This window comes from Lathyrus oleraceus, chromosome 1, assembly GCF_024323335.1.
Source record: "Lathyrus oleraceus cultivar Zhongwan6 chromosome 1, CAAS_Psat_ZW6_1.0, whole genome shotgun sequence".
NCBI lineage: Eukaryota > Viridiplantae > Streptophyta > Magnoliopsida > Fabales > Fabaceae > Lathyrus > Lathyrus oleraceus.
In genome coordinates, this window is record NC_066579.1 from 369,083,727 (window position 1) to 369,090,566 (window position 6,840).

Here is a 6,840-nt window from a genome sequence, read left to right on the forward strand (position 1 = left end):
ACAACTCGGCCCGGATCGGACTCCTTCCTTGGTAGAGTCTTTTGGATGATGGCACTACACCGTGCATCAAGCAGTATGGTTTCGTCTTCCACGTGTCTCCTTTTCTTTGTAAGAATGTCCTTCATGAACTTAGCATACCGTGGCATTTGTTCTAATGCATCAGCAAATGGAATGTTGATTTGAAGTTACTTGAAGATGTCCATGAACCGTGCATAATGCCTAGCATTGTCCTTCCTTGATGGAGCATGTGGATAGGGTAGATGTTGAGTTGGAATGACGCTTACACCTTTCTCTGATTTCTTTTTCTTCCTTGGTTCAGCATCCTGTTTCACCTCCAAATCAATCTGCTGCTCCTTTGGCAAAACCTTCTCTTTTCGCGACGCGAAGGTGGTTCGCGGCGCGAACTGAGCATTTCCAGCAACCTTCTCCCTTTCACCAGCCCTGTCTTCTTCTTCCAGCATCCCATCCATATTGTTCTCTTCTATAATATCTTCACCTTTTTCACTTACCAACTCTTTACCCCTCCTCGTGACAATTGCTTTACAATGCTCCTTTGGATTCGGTTGAGTGTTAGCAGAAAAGGAAGACCCTGCGTTTTGTTCCGACAGTTGCTTCGCAAGTTGGCCTACTTGATTTTCCAGATTTTTAATGGCTGCTTCGTTACTCTTCTGATTTGCCATGGAAGCTTGCATGAATTGTTGAAGAGTGTCCTCTAGCTTGGAATTTCCTCCTTGCGACTGCTGTCCTTGAGAATTTGGATGTTGGTAAGGACTTTGCTGCTGAAAATTTTGATTGTTGAACCTTGATGGTTGATAGCCTTGATTGTTTCTTGGTTGGTAGCCTTGATTGTTAGGCTGTTGTCTTTGATAGCCCTGATTTTGATTATTCACATAACTCACTTCTTCGTGGGGTGGAGGACAAAAACCAGTAGGGTGATCCCCTTGACATAATTCGCAACATGCTACTTGATGCTGAACTTGAAACCCTTGAATCTCTTTCATTTGCTGTGGAAGCTTGGCCATTTGTTGAGTGAGCAACTCCACTTGTTGAGAGAGTAGCTTGTTTTGAGCAAGAATGACATCATTGGTATTTAACTCAAGAACTCCCGGCTTACGTTGTGAAGGGCTGCGATCATGTTGACTTTGGTGATCATTAAGTGCCATCCGTTCAATAATGACTTTAGCTTCTTCCGCATTTTTTGACATAAGCGAGCCACCCGCGGTGGCGTCCTGTAGCACCTCAAATTTGCACCTATCATTGTACATACCATCTCATATTAGGTCATAGCATATCATGGTCCATTGCATAGCATTGCATTGCCCTCAGTTGCCCCAAGTGCAAGCAAGTCAAGAATTAGGTCAAACTGATCAGGAGATCAGTCACCCAAGCAAGCAAGGGTGTTTCTCAAGGAGCTAAGGCCTTAGGGTTTGTCCATCATGTTCACATGACATGGAGGTCCATTTGGAGTGTTTAAGTCAAGGGTTGGATGGTCAGAAGTCATCAGTTCATGCACAATCAGTCAAAAACCCTAGAAAATCAAAGTTGGTCAACTGTGGTTGATTTTATGGTTTTAATGGATGGATTTGGTTTGAGAGAGCTTGTTCATGTCCCAATAGGCCTCATATATCATGGCAAACAATATCATTGAAGAATTTGAAGCCAATCAGAAAAATTCCCAAAATAGAAACTGGACCTGTAATTTTAACTGCCAAAAATGGAAACTTCTTGATCCCAAACTTACATCATGATACAAGCTTCAAATGAATTTTTGCCCAACATGAAAGTTGAAGATCTTGTTCTCCCATTTCCAAAAAGTCCAAGAACTCTCAATTCCCATGTATGGTTGTCAAGATATGATCAAATCATTTTCACAAAATCTTGAACTTCAAAAGGCCATATCTCATGAACCATTTGGCCAAATTTGGTGGGGTTTTTTTTCCTACAAACCACATTTTACCCCCTCTTTCCAAAAATATAAATTTCATGTGCTAAAACATTGCCAATCAAAATGGCATTTTTGGACTTGTCTTCATTAATTTCAAGTGGTGCAAAAGGTTGACTTTTTGAATTAAGTATTTTCAGCACATTTGGCCATTTGGGACTTGTTTTAGATGATATTTGCAACTTGTTTGAGGCCCAAACTCGGCCAGACTTCATACCTCCATGTGCATATGTGGGAAAATTAGCAAATGGCCATTTCACTTCATTTTTGATAATCATGTTTAGCATTTGTTTAACCAACCTTAAACAGACCATATAAATGATATTTTCTGTCAAAATTGAACCCTAGCAGCCATCAAACACACAGAAATTACTCACTCTCTCTCAAATCGATTTTTCTTCATTTCTCAAAATCTGCAAGAAACCTTCAAAGCACACGATTCCTTTTGGTTTGTTCCATCATTTTCCAACTATTTGGCAGCCTTTGCAAGTGGTTTTTCTTGACTGTAGCAGCAATCTCCAACTCTGCTTCATCAAGGTTTAGCCATGGCAGATCTCGATTTGGACTTTGTCAAGCTTCTTTGAGCTAAACTATCTTCACCAATCATCATTTGAAGGACCTTGGACCATCTATTTTACCAGCAAGCATCAAAATAGCAACTGTTTCACAAGTTTCTTCATAAACAAGTAAATTTTCGAATCTCATATTTCATTAAATGATGCTATGCCTCTTGTAGATCTTTGTCTGCTGGTTTCATTAAGCTTTAAATCGCATAAAATGGTTGAGTATTAAGTGAAATATTTGGAAATGAAGTTTGTTGTTCATTGTTGATTTTGCTCGATTCATGCCATTTAGTGTTGTTTCAATGCAATTGTTAGTTGGATTTGTAATGTTTGAAGTTTGTTGATTCGAATACCATGCTTGGTTTGATGTTCTGGGCGATTGGATTTTGCATGTTTGAATGAAGAAGATGAGTTACTGTTGTTAGAACCCTAAAAAACCCTACCCAGAAACTTGAAATCGCGTTTGGTCTATGTGTTGGTGTTATTCGCATGGCTTTACTGTTTCGTTGGCACATAGCCATTCCCAGCGTGCCACATCCCCAGGTGCTACGCACCGTTTCATTTAATTAAACCAACAATTACCATTATGCCATCCGGTCTCTATTTAATTTAATTAAAATCATTTCATTTCAATGTTTATTTCATTTTGGTTCATCATCTTACAAAAATCACAACTCATTCATATTAAATCCAAAATTCATGAAATTTTTTGCATCATCTTCATCATGATCCCTAGTTCATTATCATCATTTTTGCTGATTTTTTTGGATGGCTGGACTTTAAATGGCCTTAGGGTTTATATCATGTGACCAAAAATTGTACCTCTTGCCATTTCTCTTGTGAAATTGTGATGATGCATTCATTTGATCTGAAATTTTTTATGCTTAATCTACACTCATCCATGTTTATTTTGATGTAAAGATCATGATTTTATCCTATGTGGTTTGAGAGCTGTGAATTTTTGAAGTAGGGTGTGACAACTTGTGTCACACCATGGATGTGCAATTTGCTAATTTTTGTATCCATGTTTCCTGACCCCCAATTGACCTCAAATTTTGCATGAACCTCCTCTTGTGTGTCTAGTTGACTTGTGATTTTTTGTGGAATTATTTGATCCATTTCCTATTTGTTTGATATTTTTCTTCCCTGCCTAGTCAATTGTTGACTTTGTGTGACACATCTTGCCATTCCATTTGGGAAATTCTCATATCTTATTGGATGACCATGAAATTTTACATGTGCATACTAGACATCTTGAGCTTTGCATTGGTGTTGATCCCATCCATTTCGCATCTGTTTTCATTTAGTTATGATTTTTTGAAGTTGATACATGTATGTTTGACTCCTCTGTGCATGCTTGGAATTATTTTGACTTCCTGATTTTTATTGACCATCTTCCCATGATCCAATTGAGCTGAAATTTTATATGCATGTCATTATGTGGATTGTGATTGAGCATGAATTATTTGATGATTTTTGGAATTGGTTATGTTTGGGTTTGAGCCAAGTATTTCTGTTGACTTTTATGTGCTTTCATTTGCCATGCCTTGCCTTCTTTTGTTTGTGAAATGATGATAATGCATGATATGAGCTTGAGACCAATTGGGTTGGCTTCTTAAATGTTTGAACTTGACTTTGGTTGACTATCCCTTGCTGTTTTGACTTTCTCATTTCATTTGACCCTAGGATTGTCCTAGTGGTCCTGTTGCTTATGTTTGAGCTCATTGTTTCAGGTTAAGCACAAATGCTTCAAAAAGAACAATCCAATTTGATTAAGCTTGATTGTTTATCATGAGCTAACCTCTTTGTTTTGTAGGTTGCTTGACTCATAAGCCTTGTGCCTTGTGCTTTGCACATTGGTCCCTCTGTGTTGACTGTTGATTCAATTCCTTTTGCTTTAACTGTTGAACTGTGTACTGATTAGTTTGACTATTTCAGGTACCCTTAGTTGCTTAAGTTCTTTGAACTTGCTTTGTGTAGCGGTGTATTCGTCGCTATATGATCTATCGATTAAATCATAAGCTAAGAGATACATTGAAATTTTCGAGTCGCCACCGCACTTTTATTTATCCAAAGGATTGGCTAAAAAGCGAACAAAAGCCTAAGAAGTTTTACACGTAGAAAACTAATAAAAAGATCAGAGATTCTGGGTAAGGGGTAAATTACGCAATGGGAAGGTGTTAGGCACCCATCACGTCCTAGGTACTCCTAGGGAGCCCTTTTCACACTTGTTGTAAAAGATTGTTATTTGTTATGACATAAACATTGTGCAAACATGATTGGGATGATGAGAAAAGAATGTACAATTTTTTTATTTTTGTGTTCGAACGGATGAATCCGCTGCCTACGTACCTTCCATCAAAGGTAAGGATCAAAACGCCGTAGTTCGGCTAAAAGATTTCCAAAAGTGGGTTAGGTTCAATTTTAAACACAAACCCTAGGTCTTACGTTATCCACGGGAGAAAACTCAACCTTATACAAACAACAACGTCCACCATGTGAGAACGGCTTCAACTTGCCAGGGAGGGGTTAACCCTATAATAGGCAAGGAAGGCTTACAATTCAATCACTAAAGACAAAAGGTGAGATTAACATCAACCACTAAGATAAATCAAACCTATAGCTCATGTATGAAAAGATTAATGGACAAAGCCAAAACAAGTGAATGAGTGAAGTTAATTGATTATGATTATGAAAAGTGAAGTCAAAGTATGATTAAGATTGATTTGAAAGAAGTATCATGAAATGGAGTTTGAAAAAAAAGTCAAGGACTTGAGTCCAGGTTTTTAGTTAGAAAAACATGAAGAAGTTTGCACAACACTTATGTCAGGTTTAAAAGGTATAGTGTGAAAAGTCTAGGACATAATGAATGATGAATGGATGAGGATGGGATAGTAAAACTTCTTAGAAGGTTCACTTCTTGAAATCATATAGGAGATGATTCAAGTGTGTCCTTTGGAATAACAATGAGCAATAACAAACAAACAAAGCAAGCAAAAGCGGATATCGGATGCCAATCACTGGTCTTATACCAATCTCCTAAAACAGAATGGGATGTCAGATGCCACTCAATGGTCTTACACTAATCTCCACAGGCAAAGAAATAAAAAGCGGATACCGGATACCAATAGATGGATTTACACCAGTCTCCTAAAACAGAAATGGATATCAGATGCCACTCAATGGTCTTATACTAATCTCCTCAAAAGAAAAACAAAGAATGAAACATGGAAGTCAACTGCCAATCTATCTGGACTTAGGTTAACTCCACAGTATGGTCCTAGGAAATCCAATGCCACATTACAGGGACTTACAATGAATCCTCACATACAAGAACAAAAGCAACAACATGATCACAGGAATGCAAATGCCAACTTACAGGGACTTATAATTGCAACCTCTCACACAAACAGATGAACAAACTATGATCACAGGAAAGCAGATGCCAACTTACAGGGACTTATAACTGCAACCTCACATACAAACAGATAAAACAAACTATGATCACAGGATAACAGATGCCAACTTACAGGGACTTATAACTGTATCCTCACATACAAATCAAACAGATCAAATTATGATCACAGGATAACAGATGCCAGCTTACAGGGACTTATAACTGTATCCTCCCATACAAACAGATAAAACAGAAGATATGAGTGACCAATGAGGTCTTACACTCTATCCTTCCATATCACAGGAGCAAATGCCAAAGCAATGGACTTACAATTGACCTCAATGGGCAAACAACAATGATAGCATCACAAAAAGCAAATGAGATGATCATGCATTAATGGCAATTGATGATGATGAGTGATGCATAACATACAGGCAAGCAAGTGCATATGAAGCAATCAAACAATCAATGAATATCAAACAGCACACTCTATAGCCAAACAATGGGGGCTCACACAAGAGGGTTTGACTTTGAAAGTCCACTGTAATAGGTGAAGGTCGCTCTTAACCTGGCCATTGAGGGGCTCAGGTGAAGCAGATGAAAAGGAGATGAGGGGTGTGCCTCATTGCTTCTATCTCAGATCAGAGAGAGCATCAAAGAAAGTGTGGGAGTTCAGAAAGATGGAGCTCTCTCCACATTATTGACTCGATTAGATCTTGGGTATTTATCTCAATGCTTCAACAAGGTACTGGGAGCAGAGAGAGGACACACTGAATAGTGGGGGATAGATTGCTTATCCCTACCTTCCACCAATTGCCTTACTTGAAGGACTTTTCCTGCTTAGGACGAATTCAAACAAACACAGGCATTGCCTCTTAAGGAGGACTTCAGACAGTTTGCCCGGTCAAATAACAGACCGGGTCTCCAGACTACATGAA